This window comes from Pongo pygmaeus, chromosome 14 (assembly GCF_028885625.2).
Source record: "Pongo pygmaeus isolate AG05252 chromosome 14, NHGRI_mPonPyg2-v2.0_pri, whole genome shotgun sequence".
Taxonomy (NCBI): domain Eukaryota; kingdom Metazoa; phylum Chordata; class Mammalia; order Primates; family Hominidae; genus Pongo; species Pongo pygmaeus.
The window spans coordinates 101419636-101446746 of NC_072387.2; the positions used below are offsets into that span (position 1 = coordinate 101419636).

Consider the following 27111-nt stretch of genomic DNA (forward strand, 5'->3'; position numbering starts at 1 on the left):
ATCTTAATGAGCTTCCTTGCCATTCGGATTCTGAATTATATATCTATCATTTCAGTCATTTCAGACTGGTTAAGAACCATTGCTGGAGAGCTAGTGGACTTCTTTGGAGGTAAAGGGATACTTGCTTTTTAAACTGATAAGAACAGATACTACACTTGATCTTAGCCAAAAGGCCGAGAAGCGATTGATACTTGCTTTTTAAATTGCCAGAGTTCTTGCACTAATTGATTCTCATCTGGGAGGGTTGGTGTTTCTTTAATTTGGATATAAGTTGATTATAGTCCACTGGCTTCATTTCTAGATGTTTTTAGATGGCCAAGGCTCTGTATAGGGTCTTGATGGCTGAACGCTTGTCCTTGGCTTCACAGGGTGAGTGTATCAGCAAAATATTTTTGGTATTATTGTTTGGGCTGTGATCCAGTAGATGGTACTTTAAGATTCATGGGTGGTGAACAGGCTCTAATTCAGCTGGGTGGCTTCTCTGTAATTCCTGTGTGTACAGTATGCTCCGTTGTAAGGGAGGAAGAGAGGTAACCTCCTCACCAGGTCTGCTCCCAAGCCTTGTCAGAGACCCCTGCGACCATTGGCACTGTGCCTGCATTTCTTTTGTGAGGTGTTCTGGGCTGGGATGCTCTCTGAGCAGAGGCCACAGCAGGGAGATAGGCCACACCCTTTGTGGGCCAGCCCTGTGGAGTGAGGCATGCCCCACTCACACTACTGCCCACAAATTTGCACATCTCACCCCCTCATGCTCTGAGACTGTGGGCTCCTCTCCTGCTCCAGTGCTGGCCACAGATCTCAGCGAGGCACTGCTTAGCTGTGTGCTCCAACCCTGGGTGCTGGGATTGTCTTGCTGCTCTATCCTCTGGACCCTTGGATTCAGGTTCCAGGTGTGCTGGGGGATCCAAAGCCCTCCTAGCTTGCTGGAAACATAATCACGTGCAGGAAAGCATCCAGGCTGGGCAGTGGAGGCTACACCATGCACACAACCCTGCGGGGCAGCCAGGCAGGTGCCGTGGGAGGGGACGGCAGGCAAGGGGCCTGAAGAATAGCTGTGCCCCAGTCCCATGGGGAAGTAAGTCCTGGCATGGCAGTCAGCTGAGGCAAGACATTCTCAGAGGGAGATGGGGACCCTGGGGGATGGGTGCCCCTGTCTATGCTCTCCTGGAGCCATGCTGTCCACAAAGGTTCCTAGTTCCATACTGGCTGAAGACCCATCTGTGCCTATTTTCTGGGCAGATAGCCACATCAGCTTAGATGTGCATGGGGGATGTGAGGCTTTCTGTAGCCAGGATCCCACAGGTTCATCGCAAGGGTGAGCAGCCCCACATTTCCTTCACTCACCCATTTCCCAGGAGCTGTTCAGGTCCTGGAACTACCCTCAGTAATCAGGCATCTCACACAGGGTTCCTGGCCTCCTCCCGTCTCAGCCTCAGTGTCTGCATCATACCTTCATCCATTCTCAACATTTTCTCTTGGAGATCTGTTCCAATTATGTTAATGTACTCAAAGCCGTGGTCTCTCTCAGTGGGAGTGGCCCTTGCTAGGTATGTCTAGTCAGCCATCTTGTCCTCCAGTCATGAATTTAAAAAAAATCTTTTACGTTTTATTGTGATAAGATGGAATGTTTGTAATACGATGTCTCTGGGCCTTTCTATATGAATTTTTCTTTTAGTATAACTGTTTTTTCCCACTGTGTGTGCCTGGCTTAATTTAACTCATTTCTTCAAATTTGTTCTGACTCTTGTGTCTTTCACCCTCTCTCTACAGGGTCTCTAGGGCATGGCTGCCTCATAACCTTTACCACACTGACTTACAGATGTTGCTTTACTTGGCTAGACCCAGCAGAAATGAGTGTTGAGAGAAATGATGTGTTCATCTATTCCATGATCTCAACAAGATGATCGGCCCAAGTAACATGATTTTTTTCAATCAGTGAAAAAATGTATGTTTTAATTTCATAAACAGATTATTTCTAGTCTATTATCCTATGAATATCTCTCAATAAAATAAGGTGTGGCCTGATAAATAGCAAAGAGATTTTCTTTCTGGCCATGATTAACCAAGAAATGTGCTCTCACAAAGAACTAAAAAAAAAAAAAAAAAAGAATGTTATTTGACAGGTTAAATAAAAAGCATAGCAGCTTTATTTCTGAACAAGTTCTTATTTCGGAAACAGTTTCACATTTCATTTATTATGTAATTACCTACCCCATCTTTTGGAATGACCAATAATTTATTATATCCCATGCTATAATCTTTCTTCATGGGTTTTTCTTAGACATTAATTTTCTCTTGACGTTAATGCCGATTATGTTTTTTAGGCCAGAGGCAAAGGATTAGAAAATAATGTTATGTCATTTTATTATAAGAAAAAAAATACAGTTTTTTTAAAAGGAGTATGATTAGTTTCTATGACCTCAACGTCTGGACATGTGTCAATAGTATGTGGTGAAAAAAGAGGCCTTCGAAGGCCTTTGGTAGCTTAGTTTGTGCATTTTTGAGATATGACTGCAAGGTCTCATTATTTCTATGCAAGGAATTTATTGTTCCATTGATCTTGTGTATTTCTGTTTGCCTTTGATAGAAAACAGAAATGACAGAATTGTCAATGTAAATGGAAACCTACTTAAATAGTATGTCTCTCCTTGAGCTTTGCAGGTTGGCCTTTAAGCATTGATCTGTTATTTGGTTGATAAGCTTGACTGTCAAGTTTACTTAGTAATTTAGTTTTAGATCACTTTATGTTTTATGTTCCCCAAGTAGTCCAGATACAGAAGCAAACACTGTTGTTGTTTCTTTTTCTTTTTGTTTTTTTTTCCTAATTGCCAAGTGGGATTCTTATTTATCGATAGTCTTTAATTTTGTTTGTTTTGAGACAGGGTCTCACCCTGTCACCTAGGCTGGGCTACAGTGGTGTGATCACAGCTCACTGCAGCCTCAGATTCCTAAGCTCAAGCAATCCTCTCACCTCAGCCTCTCAAGAAGCTGGGACCAGAGGGCTTACCACCATGTAGCTAATTTTATTTTTTTGTAGAGATGAGGTCTCACTATGTTACCCAGGCTGGTCTCCAACTCCCTCAAGCAGTCTTTCCATCTTGAGCTCCCAAAGTTCTGGAATTACAGGCATGAGCCACCCTGCTCAGCCTTAATTTTTGATTTACATTTATTTATTTATTTATTTTTAGACGGAGACTCACTCTGTTGCCAGGCTGGAGTACAGTGGCATGATCTCGGTTTACTGCAACCTCCACCCCCTGGGTTCAAGCAATTCTCCCCCCTCCCAAGTAGCGGGGACTACAGATGTACGCCACCACACCCAGCTAAGTTTTTGTACTTTTAGTAGAGATGGGGTTTCACCATGTTGGCCAGGATGGCCTCATTCTCTTGGCGTGATCCACCTGCCTCGGCCTCCCAAAGTGCTGGGAGCCACCGCGCCTGGCCCCTTAATTTTTTTAACAGACTTTTAAAAGACTTTAAATTTATATACATATCCCTTTAATACTGTATAAGCTGGCTCATCACAAATTTTTATCTCTAATACTATTTTAATTTTTGTTCAGTTTGAAAATGTGTTCTAATTTTTATTATGATTTGTTCATTAACTTGAGAATTATTCAGACATATGTTTTAAATTTTCTAATATATGAAGTTTTTATGTTGTCTGTTATTGGCTTCTCTTTCCTCTTGCATTTTCCAAGTTGTCTTTTTTTAGTCATTCCCATTTTCTTCTGTATTGTATATAATTTTCTCCTGTACTATCTGAACTTCCCTTTAAGCAGACACATTTGTTCTAGTTTGTTTTATATTTCAAAAAGCAAAGAAAACCTTGACTCACATTGCACCTGTACAACTCATTTTTCAGCTCTTCTTTACAGCAAAACGTTTTGAAGGAGCCCATAGAGTTGGTGTTTCCACTTAGTCTCCTCCCTTTCTCTTCATGACCTGTGTTAGCTGGCTTGCTGTCCCCATCATTCTTCTGCAATTGCTTTAGTGACCTCGATGTTACCAAATCCAGTGGCGGTATTTTGGACTGATTATCTATCTACTGTTCTATCAATAAGTGAAAGCCGAATATTGAAATCTCTGACTTTAATTGTGGATTTTTCCTTTTTCTCTTTGTAGTTCAAGTATTTTTTGCTTCAGGTATTTTGAATTTTGTTATTGAGTTCACAAACATTATTGATTGCTATACCTTCGTGATAAATTGATCCTTTTATCATTAGGAATGATCTTTGTACTTCATAATATCCTTTCTTCTGAAATATTTTTGATATTTCATATAGCCATTCTGATTTAATGTAATTAATAAAGCAATGTATCTTTTTGATATATATTTATTCATTCTTATAATTTTAATCCATTGTTGTCTTTATATTAAAGTATATTTCTTATAGGCAGTGTGTAATTGAGTCCTGTTTTTTATCCAATATGTTAATCTCTGCCTTTGAATTATTATGGCTAGATCACATGCTATGTGATTACATTAGTATGGCTAGATCACATGCTATGTGGTTAAATATATTGTTAGGTTTAAATCTATTATCAGTTTTAATGTCTTTCCTGATAATTGTAATACATTGTCAGTTCCGCACTGGCTTTGATGTATTGATTTTTCTTTTGATTATAAGTTGTGTTTTCCTGATTGTTTGCATCCCTCATAGTTTTTGATTGAATATCAGACATTGTGAACTTTACCTTTTAGTGTGCTGGGTAATTTTATATTCCTATAAATATTCTTGAGATTTGTTCTGGGATACAGTTAAGTTTGATATTTTGCGTCTTTCTTTTCAGACTTGTGGGTGGGACCAGAATTATTTTTAGTATAAGATTAATTTTTCCTTACCACAAGGCAAGACCCTTCTGTGTACTCTATCTAGTGCCCTGTGAATGATGAGATTTCCCAGTGTTGCTGGTAGGGACAGTCACTATCTGTCACTGTAAGAATTGGATATTCTCTCTAATTCTTTTGGGTGTTATTTTCCTTGCCTTTCCTAATAGCCTTACAAGAATAGACTGATCAATATTCTGGTGAATACTCCAGAACCCTCATTGAATCTCTGAAGTTCTCTCACCTTTTTGATGTTGTCTTGCAAACTCTGCTGCTTTGATTTCTCCAGACTCTGCATTGTCTCTCTAACTCAGTAAATCTTCCTGGCTCTGCATGAGCTCCTCTGCCCACTGCAAGGCCTGGAAACTCTCTCAAAGCAGTAAACTTGGGTAATTGTAGGACTCCAGTTGTTTTTTCTCCAGCTTCAAGGATCACTGTCTTTTACTGCCTGGCATCCAGCACCTTGAAAATCATTGGTTCCCATATTTTGTTATCTTTTATTGTTGTTCACTTCTGGCATGATGCTAAATCTAGTGTCTGTTGTTCAATCTTGGTCAGAAGCAGAAGTCAAAATCCTTTTCAGTTTTCGTTAGTATAATTAATTTATCAAAAATAATTCCCTCATTTGTGGCATAGATTAACTACCTTTCCAGCATCGAACTTACTTGTAATTTGCAAATCTTGTTTTGAGCTCACCTTCTGATGAATATTTTTCTTTATATGGCCTTCCAGTTTGTTAATTTTGAGCCTGCCAATTCCCTAGCATCACTGGGTGTGCAAGCTCAGTTTATGTCAGCACCTCAACTCATGAGTTTTGCCCATAGTTGTTTATTTAGTTATGAGATTTTACTGCCTGCGCCAACACCCCCTTGAAATATAGGCCCATTTCAAACCATACTCACTAAGTTTGAACCCACATCTTGGCCACAGGGAACAATTTATTTTTGTTAGGTAGATGAGGAGGGGGCACTATTTCTATCCCCATTCATGGCAGAAACTGCATTCCTAATTCCTGACTTTACATGGTATACCTGTTTTTGTCCTGGGGTCCAAAATGGGGCATATTCCTTATGACATTATCCCTGATACCCTTTCAGCTTGTCTGTGGGCTGTTGATTTCAGCTCCTGTTTTGCTACTCTGAGTTCTCTGTTCATTTCTAGTTCTTACAGATTTTATTTACTTGGATTTTTCAAGCATGGGAAGTTTTCTATTGATTTTGTATTTTTTTTTAGCAGAAAAAGCGGATGCTCAATTTATGTTTAATCCACTGTTTCGCCCAGAACACTTTGTCAAAACATCAGAAAATAGAGAAGATGAGAGAAGTAACAATAATTTCAGTAACCCTCGAGTCTATCTTCTTTAAAACTCTACTAGTTTACATTTCTGAACTATTTTTCTATAGATTTTGTGCTTATCTTGTCAGATATTCTGTTTAAAGACTTTAGAAAATTTAAAACCTAAATTATGAATGATGGTAAAGATTTCTGCCAAGGCTGTTGCTCTTCTAGTGCTTTTCAGAATTCTGGTAATAACTGGAAAAAGGTAGAAACTAGCTTGTAAAGTACCAGTGACGATGCACTTTTTATATTGTGTGGCATGAGATTTATCTTCTAGTAAAACTGAAAAAAACTCTTAAATGATATAAATATTTATAAACAAATATAACATATTTACAGATATGTTACAGGTACAGCTCTTTCACTAAAACCCATTCACAGGGAGTGCAGAAAATGAGTATCTGATTAGAATATCTAAAAATGAAAAAATGATTCTGGTTGTGGTCAATATGACCTAACCTTGGTTTTCAACATTCTTTCTTTGCCAATCACTGGCATTCTTGTAGGCGCAAAGTTCTTGTATCCCTTGGTTCATTTCTACCTTTGATATGTTGTGTTTAATTGTTTTATACAGGAGCAATGATTTCATATTAAATATATTTTTCTAAATGTCATGTACTTTTAGAGAAATAAATATATTTTTGTAAATGTCATATGACCCCAGGGCAAAAACAGGTATATCATGTAAAGTCAGGAATTAGGAATGCAGTTTCTGCCATGAAAAGGGACAGAAATAGTGCCCCCTCCTCATCTACCTAATAAAAATAAGTTGTATACTAGGGTATTGGTAGGCTCAAAATTAACTAATTAGAAAGCCATATAAAGAAAAATATTCATCAGAAGGTGAGCTCAAAACAAGATTCGCAATACTAGTTGACATATACTAGTTGAAGTATATGATCTACTAGTATAAAGTATATAGTTTCAGTTATTTTGAAAAAGAAGTTCTACAAGTGCCGAAGGTTATCTTTACTATAATATTTTAATCATCTATTTATTTTTTAATTTCAGCAGCTTTTGGGATATCAAGTGGTTTTCGATTACATGGATGAACTGTAGAGTGGCCTGAGATTTTAGTGTATTCATCACTTGACTAGTCATCTTTTTAAATGCCTAGTAATTTAAAAATTTCCTGTGAAATATTACTCCATACTTATAATTATCCTTCAGAGATACTAATCTGTAATGGAACTTGTTTTCTTATTTGGCTAAATGTCAGTCTTTCCCTCATCTTGTTGCATCTTATTTGTATACAGTTACTAAAAATATAACTACTCTTAACATTTGTATGTTCAGAATGCTTAAGTTACTAGCTACCAAGTTTCTTTATATTTTTATCTTATCATAAATCAAGCCTGATGACTGATTAGTATAATTGTTATTTTTGAGCATTTGGATACAGAATAGCCATAAGTAAACATCATCATTAAAAAAATTCTGTTTATATAATTCATTCGCATAAGAGTCCAGTCCATGGAAACTATCTAACACAAATAATAATGTGCACACTTAAAACTCAATACTATAATTTAAAAAATATACGCAAGTAAAAACATTAAATTCAGTCATCATGGGAACAATGCACTTTTGTAAAGTAGTGAAATTAATTTACATAAGTTACAAAAGAAAATCCATCTCATTAATTCATAATTACATAGTCCTCTGTTCTGGGGTAGGATTGGCAGAATGATAATTATGTGCTCATTCATGAAAACATGTTATAAATTGGATAAGCTATATTTAAATACATTGAGGCTCTCTAGCACCTAAAAGTCTAATGATGATGTGGTCTGACTGTCAAAACTGAAAATATTTGCGGGCTTATCTAACTAGTAGAAATAGTCCAAAAATCTTTATGAAAAAATAAGCATGTATACATAGTTAAGAGCTCAGTGAATTTCTTCCTTTTAAACTTTGCTTTCTTTTTTCTTTTTTTTTGAAACGGATTCTTGCTGTGTTACCCAGGCTGGAGTGCAGTGGTGCGATCTTGGCTCACTGCCACCTCCGCCTCCTGGGTTCAAGCAATTCTCTGCCTCAGCCTCCCAAGTAGCTGGGATTACAGGCACCTGCCACCACGCCCAGCTAATTTTTAGAGGAGATGGGGTTTCACCATCTTGGCCAGGCTGGTCTTGAACTCCTGACCTCATGATACACTCACCTTGGCCTCCCAAAGTGCTGGGATTACAGGCATGAGCCGCAGCACCTGGCCTACTTCCTTATAATTAAATATAGCTACTTGATCTAGCAAAAAAATCTATAGATACATTAGATTTATCATGGTAATCATTCATTTTACAGTGAGTGTGTGTGTGTGTATGTATAGACATGTATATAAAGACATGGCCGGGCACAGTATATAAAGACACGGCCTGCAGTGAGCCAAGATTGTGCCACTGCACTCCAGCCTAGGCAACAGAGTGAGATTCCATCAAAAAAAAAAAAAAGTCATGTACATCATAAATATAGACAATTTTTATTTTTCAATTATTCTTCAATAAAGCTGGAAAAAATAAAAATTAAAATAATGTTTATAAGAATCAAAAAGACCCCATTATCTTTTTTTTTTTTTTTTTTTTGAGATGGGGTCTCGCTGTGTCACCCAGGCTGGAGTGCAGTGGTGCAATCTCAGCTCACTGTTACGTTAGGTTTTATCAATAATTCTTATAGCAAACCCATTAAAATAATGAATATAATGCATCAGATTGCACTTGGGCATAATTATAGACTTCTAAAGTTTTGTGTCTGTTATCTATTTCAGTATTACAGAATCGATTTAGTGTCTGATTTTAATCATAGGAAGATGTATATACCTTTGGCAAACCCTCCTCTTTCCTTCTATAATTAATTTCAGTCAACTAATTGGGAAATATATACTCAATACATAAAAGAAGGGGTTACATTTATCTTTATCTTAACCTATAATAATTACAGCATTTTGTTAATATATTTGTTGAATTTAGCTATGTCTGGAATTGTGTTCAAGACATTCTATTGGGTCCTATAAGAAAAGTCTGTTCTTAATGGTGTTTTCATTGTGAGGGCATCTTCAAGATTTATTTTAAAGTTCTTTGAATGAAAAATGAAAATCCAGTAGATAGTTTGACAGTTATTTTTTAAAAACAACCAATCAACAATTATTCACAGAAATATGTACCTAACTCTGTGTTTGGTACAATAGGGCACCAAAAATATATGACACTCTGATCCACTGATTGCATGAAGAAAATATTACCTAATGAAATTTACCCCATCTTGGACTTAGGTTTTTCTCACAAAGCACAGAAGTCGATGCTTAAAATATCTGATATTGTTAGACATAAGATTAGAGATAAAATAAGGGAGAAGGGCAGAAGCTAAGAGGTCATGAATGAGATAGGGCAGGGGTCCCCAACCCCTGGGCCGTGGACCCCTACCAGTCTGTGGCCTGTTGGAGGTGAGCGGCGGGTGAGTAAGTGAAGCTTCATCTGTGTTTACAGCTGCTCGCCATCACCTGAGCTCCACCTCCTGTCAGATTAGCAGTGGTATTAGATTCTCATAGGAGTGCGAACCCTATTGTAAACTCTGCATGCGAGGGATCTAGGTTGCCCTCTGTTACGAGAATCTAAAGCCCAGAGATCTGTCACTGTCTCACATCACGCCCAGATGGGACTGTCTAGTTGCAGGAAAACAAGCTCAGGGCTCCCACTGATTCTACATTATGATAAGTTGTATAATTATTTCATTGTATGCTACAATGAAATAATAATAGAAATAAAGTACACAATAAATGTAATGCACTTAAATCATCCTGAAACCATCCCCCCACGCTGGTCTGTGGAAAAATTGTCTTCCACAAAACCAGTCACTGTTGCCAAAAATGTTGGGGAGTGCTGGGATAGGGTGACTAGGAAATGTATTCAGTCTTCAAGCCCTCTTCACTGTCCAGTCAACAAGCCAAGTATTAGAAGTTAAGAAGGAGGAGCATGGTACAGTCTTGCATCTGGTGTCTCTTCTACCTTTTCCTTCAAGGTTTATCTGTGGGAGAATGTGGTACATGCATTTACAGTAGTCCTGGATAGTGAAGAATTTTCTTTATTCATTCTTGAAATCTTTGTGTGTCCAGCACTGTTTTGGGCTTTGCAAGCACCTGACACAGATACAGTGGAATCCATTTGTAAGAGTGTATACTTAGCTAATTTATTATAGCAGTCCTTTTAGATAAAAGTGAATCATTACTTATGCTGAAACCAAATGTAGGAATCTCCTGAGTGAGTTGACTTGCATGTATTCATCTTTGCAAGATAATAAGCAATTAACCCAGTGATTACAGCACAGGAGATAATTTGCAATGATGGATATAATAATGGAATTTAATTAACTTCAAATAAATATTTTAGTGAGGGTTCATTTGTACAACCAGATATTTATTTATATTGTAATAGCTTTTATATTTTTGTCTTTAACCACTGCACCAAAAAATATGCAGCAAAGTTATTATCAATTTAAAAAGCCATGATCTAAAAAGTCATAGCTTTTTAGTGTTTATAGCATTTGTATTATGATCAGTATGCAGATCACAAAAAGATTGACAGTCTTATGTCATTGATGATATTGTTTTTCGGTTCCTGAACATATTGCTCTGATTCCTTCTGACCGTTTTGTTTGAGAGCGACTATCAGGTACGTAATTGGTGTTTCTTAATTGATCTAGGGTCATCATTTATAAAGCATAGTTCAAGAAATCACCCTTTGTGATTATTAAAAGAAATAATCTTTTTTCTTCATTTGTAATTGGAGTTAGAATAGTCAAAAGGATATTGATGAATAGGTCATATCTCTAGCAGGGAACTAAGATACACCTAGAATATGGAGTTATGTGCCTTTTCTCAACTTCCTCAATCCATATTTGTTTGAATCCACCAATGTACATGAGGAATGAGGACTTTCTCTTTGAAAAGTGGCTGCTACATGTGAGTTTAGAAACATTTGGGCATGACGGGGTAGTGGACATGTAACATTGTGAGAAAAGGCTTCTGATACTTTATTACAATGTGAATATATGTCAGAGGAGTATGACTGGCCATGTATTATTGGAGCCAGAGGGCATTTCTAGCTCAGGGCAGAGTAAGATCCCTCTTGTTTGAACCAGTTCTCATCCAGACCACCTGGCAGGAAGAAAGGCTGAATGTGAAATTTTAAAGAGCTCTCTCCATAAATGATGTAGTGTCCTTGTGCTGCCAGCAGCTTGGCTATGGGCCTTATGTAAGAGAGAGGAGTTGCTTCAGTCATAAGCAACAATGCTGACCAGCTCACTGAGCATTGACTGATGGCTTAGAAGTGCACACCTTTGTCTCATGGTATTAGTGAATGACAAACACCAAGATGCAGTCCACGGTTAGTGGCAGAAGTGGTCAATGGCCCATCGTGATCTTACAAAATTCTCGATGGGCTTTGCAGTGATGCTATGTCCACAGGGATATCTTTGAAGATTGCCAAGGCCCAAATGATGCAGGTGTTATTGCTGAATTTACTGAAATTTGTATGTATAGGTTAATAGGATCTAAATCGTAAACACAGGCTGATTACACATATAATTTTGATATGAAGTTTTGAAGGGTTTTGTTCTCTTTTTAAAGAGTCATTTACTCTTTATTTTTATTTAATTAAACCTTCTGAGGAAATATTTGAAATGTCAAACAGATAGTAAATATGGAGTTCTATTTTATCATATCAATAATGATGCCAAGTGTGAAGAACTGAAAATCACTGGTGTACCTTGAAATTTTGACAAATGTTGGCTCTGAGAACCATATCGATCTGTGGTTGGATGCGGTGTTTGCTGAAGCCGGCATTTCATAAGTCCTTACATTCTTCAAAGATTTGGGAATTTGATAAAATTATTTTTTTCCTCAAGCAAACTGAAGGATTTACCCTTGCTACATATGCTTTTACACTTGGAGACGTGCTTGCCTAATGTGCTTTTCCTATCAAAAGGGAACATGATGGTGATGTAACTAGACAGCCTCCCTTTCCACATTCAGCAGGATTCATGCACTGTACGTAGATGATAACACCAGCTCACAGAACAATCTTTTGAATTGAGGAATAAATGGAAAAAAAGCACATTTTATTGGTGTTTTATATGTAAATGTAAGCAAAGGTTTTAGTAGAAAGCGACATAATTACATAAACAAAAGTTTCATTTCCTGTCTTATTCCAAGACGTTGTTCTTAGCCAATATAAGTGTGGCTTCGTATTCATGGCCACCCTTCTAGAGAGTGGGAAGTTTTCCCTGAAAGACAGTCACATGGGGGAAATCCACAGTTCATGTTCCCTAACATTTGTATACTAAAAGCATGTAATAAATTAAGGCATGGACCTTTAATTCCTTCCCAGGTGGAAGAAGTAGTGAGGTGCAAGAAAGCAGAGTTGAAAATAAGATTTAATATTGCTTCAGAATTTTTTCCCCCTGATTTTCTGAGTAATGGTGATTTTCTGAGATTCTTTTGAGAAAGGTTGCTTTTAGTTCAACAAGCATTATCCTCAAATAATATATTTATTGTAGAAATGCTTTATGGAACATTTTCATATTATTAAACAAATCAAATTTTAAAATATGATTTCTTAAATGATTTTTCCCCAAGAAATAATAAACCATTATAAAACAATGTTTCTCAAGTGACTTGTGTAGGGTAGATGGGAATATGGTGGTAAGGTGTGACAATTTCCAGGGAAAGCATTGATTATTCAGCAATTATTTATGGAGCATCCATAATAACCACTTTTTACTGTGGATTGTTATAACAATATAGTAATAGATGATAATAAAATATAATTCATACCATTATATGGATTATTATATGGACTTGTTCTTACAAGTGCTAGTGCTGGAGTACAATAGTGAACAAGAACAAAATTTGTTTCTGTCATTAGAGAACAGGAAAGAGGAGAGTAGATTTCATTTCCAAAATGCTTGTACAGTGTCCCTATTTCACATGACTTTAGGCTATTATGTGATGCTCAGCTTCTTGCATATATTACATACAGATTGTTGCAGATAGAACCATAGTGTCCACTCACACACTTATTTGTCCCTTATGGGTGCTTTGTGACTGTAGCAGCAGCAGATAGGCATGTTATGTAGGGGCTGGGCCTAATTTCAGAGGGAGCTGAAATTGCACAAAAAGCAGGTTGTATCATCTTAAATACCTACAGCTATCTAGGGCTATTCAGGGGACTTTGTGTGGCAAGCCAAGAGAAAATGTTATAATTAAATAGATATGAGGTAAAAGAGAACCAATATTTGCTCATTTAAATTATATTTAGTTTTGTGTAATAAGATTTAGAAAGTTCCAAACTGGGATGGTCTGAGCTGGTTTCAATGGTATTTGCTGTTAATGATTGGACGTCAGTTCTGTGTATTTGCTTTCCCCTTTGATCATAGATAGGGAAGCTAAATTTGTTTATTTAGAATTTTGTTAGACCGATTGAATCAGACTATTAATAAAAAGTCAAATTCAGTGTGACAACATTGTAGGTATGTGCCATCAAGGCATAAAATTTAGATTTGACCAGCAATCTCTAATGACACAGGAGTTAGTGATAGTGTACTTGTCAGGGAAGGAAAATCAATCTTTCAGGCATATTAAGTGAGGTAAATATTTTGTTGAAGAGGTTCTACCACTACAAATGCCAGTTAACAGCACCAACTCTCTGAAATTAACAGGCCGTGTAATTCTGAATCTAATAAGATTCAAATACTGTATCATATTAGGTGCCAGTGGCTAAAGCTCTGAGAGCCGGGAGTGGTGGGAGGATGTAAACATGATCAATTAGCTTTTGACAGCACCTTGGAATGAACTGACACAGGCAACAAATGGGATAGAACTGTGAAATAGCCAAAAACAATACAAGAGGCTGAGATAAAAACAGTTCATTTGGCAACGTACTGATTCCCGGGAGGGGAACACCTCATGCACCAGTATCAACCTCAGAGGAGGACTCTAAACACGTCACCAATTTCTGTTAAGGTTCCTTAGTCTGCCAGGTTTTGCACAAACCCAGCTGCCAGAGGTTTCACACAAACCCAGCAAATGAGTCAAATGAAACAGGATATTCACTCAAGATGTCAGGCAAAGCAAATTTCTTACTCACAGATAAGCAGTGAAGATAAACAGATCTATGGTAAGGCCATCCCCCAAGGCTCAGGAAAGCTGGCCAGAGTGAATGGAGTCTTGACTGTGCCTACCCCACTTTGCTCTACAACTTTGGAACCCCCAAAGCATTGCACTCTGGGTTTTTATACCCCAGGGTAAACTTTGCTCACTGGGCTGAAGTGTTGCAGGATGGATATGGAAAAAGCCCAGGCTGTTCCAGACAGTTCTCCTTATCTCAGGATGTTACATTATCAGTACATTTGGCCTGAGAATTGCTAAGGAAAGGGGGAAGACATGGATTGGCCAGGGCAATTCAAAGACAGGTCCTCCTGCACACCTATTTGTGTACATTCATTATATGGAATCGATTCATTTGCTCAGTTATTCAGCAACTATTTATTTGGTACTTTCAGTTTACCATGTGTGGTGTCAGCTGATGGTGATTTGGTGATGATTATCAAGTGAGCAAAGATTTACTTTTGGTATACTCATTAAGGTTTTTATTCAGCATTTAATGACAGTGGATACATCTAAAGTATGTCAGAACAGTAGAAAGATTATGAATGCATTATAAAATGTTTACATGCTTAATTGCTGAATCCAAATTTCATTTTTATGTCCCACAAATATGAATGTTGTCAAACTTCTGTCACTTTGGAAAACAGTAATGAAAAGAATTTATTGCTTGCTTTGGTTTTATTGTTATTTTTTGTTTTGTTTCCGCCTCTGAATATACTATTTTTATTACCATACATTTTTCTTCCATAGCTCATTTTATCACATTTCTTAAATGTCAGGTTCATTTTGTTCTTATAACTTTCATTTTGAGTAGTGGCAAACAAAGGGACAGGCTATTAAGAAAAATGCATTGGCTTCTTTAAATGTGACAGTAGTTTTGTGGCCATATCAGCATTCCACCAGGAATTCATCAGTGCGTCTCGCTCTGAGACTGAAATTCTCATCTGGCTGCTTTCATTTTCTAAATCATTTTGCTGTAAGTTTAGCTTTACTGTTTAGTTGATTTCATTTAATTCTGCATGGAATTTATTCATCTGTGAATTTTTAAAAACTCTGTTATGACTAAGTATCATCCCAAATCTGGAATAAGTGTGACGAATGGTAAATTTCTAAATTAAAAGAATAATGGCACCTTTAAGTATTTCTGTCTTTTCTGTCTAATAGTCCGAAAGTGGGGAAGGGTTGTTATGTTAGATATGTTCTTGCCAGTAGAGAGTTTTACATATGGAGCTCGGGAAATTGCTTAAATGTGGTGTCATCTAAGATTCTGCATCAAATTGAAGGGTACATTTTGTAAAGGCATGGGGGTCTTAACACCACTTTCTAGCAAATGAGGTTTTAAAAGCGACAGTTTTGGTAAGTTTTTTAATCTTTCAGCATGTCTGTTAGAAATTGCCAGGGAGTCTGGATCCCACTGGGTGGTTATGAAAAATTTGTCAGATTAGTTAGAATGTTCAGTAATATAATGACATTAGTTAACCAATTGCTTCCTTAATGAGGGCATGTGACATTGGGTTTTAAATGATAGCCTAAAGATTTTAGAGATATGTAGATTAGAAGATTCAACAAATGAAAACTAGTACAAGAATATAAAAACTCTTTGCCAAGCAATTAGGAAACATCTTTTCCATATGAATTTCTTATAACAACTCTCGGAGTGGTCAAGGCTGTTAGACATATATGACAACAATGTTCTTTGCCCAAGGTCATGACTTTAAGTGATACGGATAAAATGTGTAGCCTGCTTTGCTTCCAGTCACTAAGTGCCTTCAGCTGTCATAGCTGGCTTCAATTTCTCACCTCCAGACCCAGCCTTCCCTCAGATTCGGAATCCAGTCTCATCTTCAGTTAGAGAAATTTTAAAGAACCTTCAGTAATTAGTTCATCAGAAAGTCAGCCAGCTTCTGGCTCTTCTTTGATCTTACAGTCCAATCCAGATTTTTCATCATTCCCTAGCACTAAGTTTCTGATTTATGTTCCAGTTTCAGCTCATGGGTACCTGTATTATTCTAATGTTTTTAAGTCCACAATTTGGTTCCTTACCAGTTCTGCTAATTCCCCAAGAATTGTTCTCCTGACTGTCACCAGAAACCCTACAGTCCCTATGACCATAGTCTTGATGCATATTCTTGGCAATCCTGACACCCATCACCTTGCCAACATTACTGCTTACTCTTTGCTGCCAGCTCTGCTGATGCTCTCTTTTTCCTTCCTTATGAGACATACACCTGGACACTGCTGGGCCTCTGTGTTGTTGACAGTTTACCTGCCTAGACTTCCTTGTGTTGTCTGCAGCTGGGCCCCACCTGACCTCTTCTTCCACGTTAATGGTTTCTGAGCTCTATCCATACCTAATGTGTTCAAATTACCTGCACACTTGCATTGACAAGAGCAGCCTATATGTTATTCAGTCGTTTTGCCTCTAGTTATCACTCTTAGTTGTATATTTTCCAACTCTGGAAACTTGCTGTTTCTGTCATATGAGGCTGAGGAATACTAAACAAGAGATAAATGGCAGTCTTGTTTGGCTGGGACAAGACCATCTCTTCTCGTAAGTGATAAGAATTTCCCCAGGTGACTGTGATAATATGAAGGATAAATTGTACTTCTGTAGCCCTCACTATTCTCTTCTATGTACTCTTCATACATTAATGCTATAGTAAATTATAAAACCTGCCATCATCAGTGGCTGGGCAATGTCGCATTTGAAATGCAGTAAGACGCATCCAAAAGCACAGGCACCTTCGATTTTGATAAGTTTTCCATTAGTTAAGCCTCTCCTCACCTTTTAACATCACAAACATTCAGTATGCCACAGTTGTCCAGATTCTATGGAGCAGATATGAAGAAAGAAGAGTATACAGCTCTGCCTAACAGTAAGAAAAGTACAAAGGTGAAGTAAAATATTCAAATATAAAGGGGAATCTATGATGTTAGCGAGTGATGCTATCCATGGATTAAAACAAACAAACAAAAAAAGCCTTGTGATATTAGAGAGTTATGAGCACAACCACTCATCCTGTCAGTAAAATTAGGGAGACAAATGCAGGCCAATACAATGAGATACGTATGATATTCTTGTGTATTAAGTTGATCATAACTCATCACCCTAATTTATTCTCTTTGTTAGTATTTAAAAAATATTTTAAGTAAATATAAATGATTTTCCTTAATATTGTTATTGGGTATAACAAAAATAATAGAGATATTTATAACAACCCTACCATCACAGAACATCTGTCCATATCTGGTAGGTGACCTGAAGAGGGGAACAGAAAATTACAAGGCAAAGGGGCAAGTCCTGTCGCACACATTAGGCTATGGATTCATACAATCCTTCACTCAAATCCTGGATCCACCACATATTAAAGGGGAACTTTGGGCAAATTATTTACTCTGTATCAACCTCAGTTTTTTATGTATAAAATGGGAATAATAGTTTTACCTGACATAGGATTGTGTGGATTAAATTAGAAGTCTAAGGCAAATACACCCTATTCAATATATGACATTACAGATTGTTTTATTCCATGTTAATGCTCCTGATAAACACATCCCTGAGACTGGACAATTTATAAAGGAAAGAGGCTTAATGGGCTTACAGTTCCACGTGGCTGCGGAGGTCTCACAATCATGGTGGAAGGTGAAAGGCATGTCTCACATGGCAGCAGACAAGAGAAGAGAATTTGTGCAGGGAAACTCCCCTTTATAAAACCATCAGATTTAATAAGACTTATTCACTATCACAAGAATAGTATGGGGGAATCTGACCTCATAGTTCAGTTATCTCCTACCGGGGCTCTCCCACAACATGTGAGAATTATGGGAGTTAGAATTCAAGATGAGATTTTGGTGGGGACACAGCAAAACCATATCACAGATATTTCCATCTTGCCTAACATTTGGGACAGGAAGATCAGTTAGGAATGTGCGTTATTCCAAAATCTTAAAATCTGGAAAATTGAAGATTTTTGGAAATATTTTATTACAAAATTTCACAGAAAAAATGACAAGGAAGAAGAAGAAGTGGTTAGGAAAATGAAAAATCAGCTTCGGTATGTTGACCTGCCCCACCTTTAAATCATGACATTGAAATATCTTGTAGGTCTTGGATTTAAGGAATTACGATAGATGGAATTGGAAAAATTTGAGCGCAAATTATCACCATATTCATGGTTACTGAAACAAAGGGAGTGGCTGAGATCACCAAGAGAGTGTGTTGAGAGAGAAGACTGAGTCCTGATGACCACTAACATTTAAAGTATAAGTCAGGAGGAGAAGTAGATGAAGACTGAGAAAGGGACTGCCTTAGAGGCAAACAAGACCATGAAGTTGCAATGTCAAAAACCAGTGAAAGATGGTGCTTCGAACAGAGTGAGTGGATATCCAATACCATATGCCAATGACAGTTTAAATAAGAGCTGAAAGAGATATGCTGGATGTAGTCATATTGGTAAGAGCAGTTGCATTTGAATTGGTGGAAACAGAGCCAGTTTGCAGAAGTTTGAGAGTCAAGTGGGAGATGCAATCACAGAGAAAACATAAGCCTGGGAATTTTTTCTGCAAATGTGGCACTGAGGAGGTAACTCCTATTCTCTGTAATATGAAGGGATAATTGAAAGGAAAAGGTGTATGTTCTTTTGTAGGTTTGGTATCAGGCAACTCAGGAAGTCTGGTATGAGAATTTCCAATTTCTTTTTTTATTTTTGAGACAAAGTCTCACTCTGTCACCCAGGCTGGACTGCAATGGCATGATCTCGGCTCACTGCAACCTCCCTCCGCCTCCTTAGCTCAAGTGATCCTCCCACCTCAGCCTCCCGGGTAGCTGGAACTACAGGTGCACACTACTGTGCTTGGCTAATTTTTAAATTTCTTGTAGAGACAGGATCTCCCTCTATTGCCCAGGCTGGTCTTGAACTCCTAGAGATGAATGATCCTCTTCACTTGGCCTCCCAAGTGCTGGGATTACAGGCATGAGCTACTGTGCCTGGCCAGAGTTTCTAATTCCTATATGAAATAAATATTACGGTTAATTGCTGAGAGTTAAGAGAAAATAGAAGAGAAACCTGACAGTGGAGTTATAAAACTGCTCTGTGGGATTCAGGGACCAGTAGAAGAAGGCGATCAAGAAGCTTTGACCAATGTTTATAATGGCAAATTACGAATACTCAAGATATTCCTATCCTTAAGTCTTCTCAACTTGAATTCACGTGTTACTGAAAGACTGAAGAATAGGCATGTCCAAGGCAAAAATGTTTAAGTTAATACTCATATCTTCTCTTTCCAGTGTCCATTTCTTTTGCAAATCCATCCTTCCATCTATTCATGTACTCATTGACCCATCCATTCATTTATTCATATATTTATCCATCTCTCCATCTTCAATATATCTAGATGTCCTTCCATTAATCAAATATTCATTGACTGACCCAGCGTGATTTACAAAGAGGCATTAGGATTACAAACAACTGCACAATGATGGGTTTTGTTCTCACAGGATATTTTAATTAAGATAAAGGTTCACTGTAGCCAAGGCGGACACTTATTTCTTTCTCTCATAAGAGTCTGTATGAGTGGTTTAATGAATCCAGGCAGTTTACATCTATTTACCATCCCATATCCCTAAGTAACTGGCCTTTTGTATATGGCACAAGATAATTCCCACATATCCACATACTAGTTAGGAGAAGAAGGGAAGATAGGGAAATGTATGCTCCTTCTCTTTAAGCCAAAATATGAATTGAAATTTGCACATATTGTTTTCATTCATATTCTATTGACAAGAAAAAAAATCACATTTTGCCACACCTAGTTTCAAGGGAGACTAAAAATGAAGGCTTTATTTTGCATGACCATATGACCAGACAGAAAGGAGAAGCCAGGTACTGAAGAACTAACAGAAGTTTCTCCCATATAAAGCCTATGTTTTGCTTGGAGTTACAGGCAGGTGAATTGACAGTTACCATAAGTTTGGAGAGGTCACGGTGGTAATATGTGATAGCAGCTCACAGGGCTTCCCTATCTCCAAGAATTCTACTGCACAGTGCTTCCTGAAGACCTCTGTCTCCAAAATAGGCACAGAGAATTTCCCATCTCTCAATGTCATTTCCCCTTTACTCAATACAGTTCTTATTTCCTCAGAGTAAATCAATAAGTTTTGAGAAAGAAATATCAATGATTAACTCATCCTAACACATTCATTGCTAATCACTACTTCACTCCCCTCCCTTTTTAAATATACTACTAGGAGAGTTTCAAATGTCTTTAATTGGTGGATTTTCAGTATATTTTCAGACAGAATCTCTAGTCTGAGAATCAGATTTACCATTAAGACTTGAAATTTACAGAAACCAAGAGAGAATTGATTGAAATATTATTTAAAAGAATCCAGTGATTATATTGACAGATACTGGTGAAAACAAAAAAAGCATTTTAAAAAGGCTTGTATTAATCTGCTGGTAAGTAAAAGAAACTTGTAGTAAGGGGGCTTATATTGCCTAGGAAGAGAGTTTACAGCCTCTGAATGAGCAACTTACTTTCTATGTCTGTTAATTGTTGATTCTTGTTTCATTATGGAGCTGGGCACCCTGACAATAAATTCTTCCGTCAAATTGGTTTCATTTAAAGAAACAGATCTCTTATGAACTATTTAAAGATCCTTTCTTCAAACTAAACAAATCAAGACTTGGTAAAATGGCTCTAGAAATAGTATCTACGAGGCTTAGAAACACAGGAAATAAGGCCTCCCAGTGTTTCCTATAAAGACATCTACGAACTATGGGTTGATGAACTATGGCATAACCTCGGAAAGCCTGGGATTAAACATAACGCCACTAAATGCAGATCATCTCATTAAGAATGATAATTCAACTTCTGTTCCACTGTATCTACCTGGTTATCTTATGTTCATTAAGGTATTTTTATGGCTTGTAATTTTCCCTGCTGAATTTAATTGTTTATCTCTGCCAATTTTTTCTGATTTCAGTGTCACTTTTAAACATTTAAGCTCAACAATTTTGTCAATCCCTAGATATAAACCTCTTCTAAAAGCACTGAAAAAAAAGATCATATATTTAATTGCTAGTAATTTAGATATTTTCTTTTAAGTGACATTTTATAAAGTGCCATATAAATTTAGAACATTAGTATTATGATTGACTTAATTTTGTCACTTTAGGTAATTTCTCTGTATATTTTGTTGGGTATTTATTGCTTTTTAATAAACATATCAAGCGATGAATAATCTCCTTTCACTTGTCACCTTGCCAGCCTTCACACTGATTCTGATTTTCCTGTCTTTGCACAAAACATATTTTGGGGAGTGTTCAAATTTCTACTTCAAAGGCTAATTTCACAAGAGGTTTCTGTTAAAAAAAAAAAAAGACAGTCAAGTCAGATCAACTGGTTGGATCTTTTTAGCATTAAATCCACTGGAGTATTGGCTGGTTATTGATTTGTTTACCAAACAGTTATTGAATGTCTGTTACATGTCAGGGTTGGGTGTAGCAATCAATTAAATGTCACCGTACTTTGCTTTTTAGGTGTTCACCTTTGTGTTTAGGAGCAAAATGCATAAACATATATGTTGAAATTATTGGCTCAATGTGGCTATGTATGAGAGTGAAGTGGAAGAAACAATTTATTCTGCATAGGCTGGGGAAGACCGTGTAGAGAAGATGCTATTTAATTTTGTTTTTTAAGGGTGAATAGAATTTCACCAGTCAGAAAAGTGACCACGGGAGTCTGGGTGGCAGAAGGATGTTAAGGGAGAAAAACACTGCCTGAACAGGCATAGCATGATATGGTTAGGCAACCGATGGACATTAGGTATTAGTGGAATCTGTAACTGTTGGGAAGAAATAGAGGTAAATAAATAGTAGTAAAGCCAGTTGCAAAAAAGCTTGGATAGGATGCTAAGATATTCTCTAAAAGACTCTTGACAAGCAACTCTTTGATCTAATTTTTGTGTATATGACAAATCAATCCCTCCCTCCCTCCCTCCCTCCTTTCTTTTCTCCCTCCTTCCTTCCATTCCTCAATACATTTACTTTAATTCTCCTTTTTAGGTGTTAAGGATAAAGAAGTGAACAAAACAGGAAAAGTCTTATCAGCATGGAGTTTATATTGTAGACCAACAGTCTGAAAATTGTTTCTGTAAATGGCAAGATAGTAAACATTCCAGGCTTTGCAAGTCATCTAGTCTTTATTGTAGCTACTCAGCTCTGCACTTGTAGTGAGAAAACAGCCATAGACAATATATAACAAATGGGCATGGCTGATTTCCAATAAAACTTTATTTACACACTGACATTTGAATTTCATATGTCACAAAATATTCTCTTCCTTCTTCTATTTTTGCTCCAGCCACTGAAAAATGTAAAAATCACTCTCAGCTTGTGGGTTGTACATAAACAGGAAGGCTAGATTTGGCCCATGGACTGTAGTTTGTCAAACCCTGTTCTAGAGGTTCAGATTAATGGAGGCATTAGACACAGATATTAGAGGGCTGAATCAAAAACAGTTTACATATTTAAATGATTTAGAAAGTAGTCCGTGCAACCAGCTTATACAATAGAGAGATTCTCTAATTCTGCAGGAGAGGCATGGGAGTTCAAGCTCTTGGCCATTAATTTCTTAAGTGAGTGAAGGTCACATTAGGTTTTCCTTATATACAATTGTCCCCTTTTATGTCCAGGCTTATATTTATATGACATTTCTCTATATAGGCTAGTCTGGCTGTGTCCTGGGACCAGTTTAGCTGAGCTAGTTCCCCATCATCAATATTGGTATTATATAATATTCAATGTGATTTCAGGCTCTGCTTGAGACAGCCCTCTCAGGCATGATCACTATTCATCTCTCTCAGCCCACTCATGTGAACACAGCTTGGTTCAAGTGCTTTGCTCAAATAAGGACTGCAGAATTAGAACCAGTGTTAGTTACCCAGAGGTTTTTGAGAGTAAGCTATGGGGCCTTTAGACCAGTGGCAAGATCTTGATTATGCATTTTAATAACATATTTTTTTTTTATCAGCTCACAGTAGTTTTGGGCTTCATTGTTTAAGTTTGGAAGTTGTTGTTGCCTGGAGTCTAAGCCCAGTTCTACTGTTGGTTGCTGTGTGGCACTGGGAAAATGATTGAAGCTTTCTCAGCCTCAGCTTCCTAATTTTTAAAATGGGAATAATACCCATAACCTAACTTACAGAGTTTTTGTATTAAATGAAATAATCTTTGTATCCTTTCAAGGCCTATAGTTAAAGCATCTGGTATACAGCAAAACAAACAAATAAAAATGCACTGTTATTACTATTATTGTAATTGTAGAAAATAAGAGGAAATTTGGCATTCTTTTCCTAGTAGAGTTTTTGTTACTCTTTTTAAATTGGATGAATATTAGAAAGAGGAGAGAATTAACTTACTTCAGAAAAGACTTGCCCTCAAATCCTAGGAATATTACAGATCGCTTAATACAAGAAGAAATCAAATATGAGCTGTATCATTTTGAAAGAACAGCTGTTAAACGTTTCAAAAAATTTAATTTAGAAAAGGTTAATTACCTTTACTATGTCAACTACATTTTTAAATGAAGGATTCTTAATTCTTTTGAAAACATGTCCAAGACCCATTTATTTGTTAATTTAATTCCATGTGCAGTGGACCCCCAGCTCCTATATGAGTGCAAACCATCATAATATATCTTGATTTGAAGGCTCACCACAGCCACTGTTGATTTCAGCTGCTAAAATTACAGTATGCTGTTTTCAACTCTGTGCACATTATATTAGAATTTGCTTTGGTCTGACACAAGTAAGAGGCTTTCTATTTACTTAGTATTGCGGGGTAGGATTTTAATTGGTTCCACAGCTCTTACTCAAGTATCATTTTACTTTTCAACAAATGATTCAGACCTTTGGGGAGACATGCCATAATTTAACTGGAGAAAATTTAGGATCCATGAATGTCACACACACACAGAAATCGCACAGTGGAGATAATGATGTGCCGATCTTTATAAGAATGTGTGAAATGCTACTGATTCATTTTTACAGGTTTTGTTCTTTGGAGTTTTTCTGTAACAGACGGAGAAGACTAAGAGGATCTCTGCACATTTTCTTTTCCAGTCTGATCTGTGCTCCGTGGTGTGTGTTTAAATGTGTGCTTTAACATCAATACATTTGTATGTATTTAATATCTAGGGCTTTATGTGCATGGAATTTATTTCTTTGTTCAATTTGTACTGATTCATACATGGCCATCAAATCTACCACCAGCCCCTGAGGGAGTTATTTCTCTTGGCCTCAATTTTCTCATCAGTGAGATAAAGCTAACGTCTTGGAAAGGGATTATTGAAAGGTCTAACTGAGAAAACAGATACAAAATGACTGGGTTTATGCCTGGGTGGTCAACAGGTGCTTAATAACTGCTTGATTGCTTTCCTTTCATCTTTCCTGTGCTTTTCCTTCTACCTTGTAGCCCAAATCATGCTTTAACCATCACCAGGTCTCTTCTTTTGTGTCTAAAATCATCATGCAACTTATTTCCATTATTAATCACAGACAAATAAACTAAATATGATAGTACTGTTTTAGAGATTTCTAAGTTGTAAATATGAAGAGTTATGCTAAAGATAGGCTTTAACATAAGTAGAATAATCTGATTATGAGATGAACATGAGTCTATGTGCTTTTACTGTTGTATTGAATTTATGTTTGCAAATGTTAATGTAAATGTCATGTCTCTCAGTGGCTGAGAGTTTGATAAAATGACAAAAACCTCCTAATTGTTTCTTCTTTGGGTACCCATGAAGATTGGGCTACAATTTCTAGTTATCACCATCATATGGCAACCCATCTGTTCTGCATCTCTCTTTGGTAAACTGTCAGATTTATTTGTTCACATTGTCATCTCTCATGCCATAAGATGGCTTAAGTTATGGTCTCTCTGCCCTCCAAAAATATCGTTCTTTATGGCTATGACGTCTCTGAATATGCTAGCTGCCAGGCCCTGTAGACTTTCATCTTCCAAGACTTTTTGCTAGTGAGCCTGTTATTCATCACTTAATGTTTAGAATTATCTGTAGCTGATGCCGATGAACTTGGTCTGGAGGTTGGAAGTGGCCTCACATATATGTGGCTATTGGGCATGGCTATTGCTCTGCAATACCTTCATTCGCTTTGAGGCTTTTACTATATTAGATCCTAAAGATGGTGTGCTGAGTGGCCAGAGGACAGACAATACTTGGAATTTTGTGATAATAAAATATTACAGTTGGACATTTCTGGAGAATCTCCAGGCCAATATTTAGCCTGTGGCTAAAGGATTAATGCAGCAGAGAGATGTCCACAGCCAGAATTGTCTATGTCCAACATTGCAACAATTGTAAGGGGGTCCTCTGTTAGAATGTGTGGGGAGATAGACCAGATCTCTCTGCTTAATTTCATTATGTTTCATTAGTTTACTGCATTAGTAAAAGGGGGTTAGAATGAAAACAAAAAAAAACATAAAGCATAGTTTCTCTGATAAGAACTTTTTCTAGGCTGAATGTATTTTTTTCTGCTTTCTTTAAAAAAGAGAAGTCACCAACTATTAAAAATAGGTATCTGTTGTACTTGCCTGCCTCATACCCATGTCCCTTTCATCTGATAACAGCACACACATTTCTAATCCCCTGCTCTGTCCATTTGGTTCAAGTGAGGTTAACCTCGACACTAGATGATGTGGGCAGGTGAGGAAGTCTGGACAAGCTCATCCTCCTTTGTTTCAGTGACAGGTAGATACATTGCGCTAATAAGAGAAACTACAGGATTTCTTTTCAAGAATTGTTGGAATAGCAAAGTTCTCTTTCCCTGGATGTGTCTGATAGAGTAGAGTGAAAGTCTGGAGGTCCTGACAGTCATCTTACCATTGGTAGGGGAGTGCCTACCTAAGATGGAGTCAACCTAAAAGAAAGTAAAATATAATTAACCTGTGACCATTTCAATATTTAGTATTTTCCCATCAATTAAATGTTCTGTGTAACTTTCATTTTAATTGGAGAATTGTATCTAATAATATGTATTAGTCAGAGTTCTCTAAAGGGACAGGACTTATATATATATATATATGAACTTATATATATATATATGAACTTATATATATTATATATATATATATGAAGGAGAGTTTATTAGGAGAATTGACTGACACGATCACAGGGTGAAGTGATATGCCAACTGCAAGCTGAAGAGCAAGGAAGCCAGTCCGAGTCCCAAAACCTCAAAAGTAGGGAAGCCAACAGTGCAGCCTTCAGTCTGTGGCCAAAGGCCTGAGAGCCCCCTGGCAAATCACTGGTGTAAGTCTGAGTCCAAAAGCTGAAGAACTTGGAGTCCGATGTTCAAGAGTAGGAAGCATCCAGCACAGGAGAAAGATGAAGGCTGGAAGGCTCAGCAAGTCTGCCCTTTCATCTTCTCTTGCCTGCTTTATTCTAGGCACCCTGGCAACTGATTAGATGGTGCTTACCCAGATTGAGGGTAGGTCTACCTCTCCCAGTCAGCTGACTCAAGTGTTAATCTCCTTTGGCAACACCCTCACAGACACACCCAGGAACAGTACTTTGCATCCCTCAATCCAATCAAGTTGACACTCAGTATTAATCATCGCACCATATCAATGTGCTATCATTTATCAATCTTCCATTATTTAACATTTTGTCTGCAATGAGCAACCACATGTGTAAGTCTACGTCTTAACATCTGTGAGATATAGAAATGTCATTTCGACTTCAGAATACATAAAGGTGTTTTATGGCTTTT

The 27111-nt window shown here is 37.2% G+C and overlaps 1 protein-coding gene and 1 pseudogene across 4 annotated transcripts in view; one reads left to right on the forward strand and one right to left on the reverse strand.

Moving 5' to 3' along the window:
* Nucleotides 1-27111, forward strand: part of GPC5 (glypican 5) — a 1461148-nt gene that overhangs the window by 200414 nt on the left and 1233623 nt on the right. The gene's annotated exons all lie outside the window — the stretch shown is intronic.
* LOC129012035 (U2 spliceosomal RNA) lies at nucleotides 7-185 on the reverse strand (annotated as a pseudogene).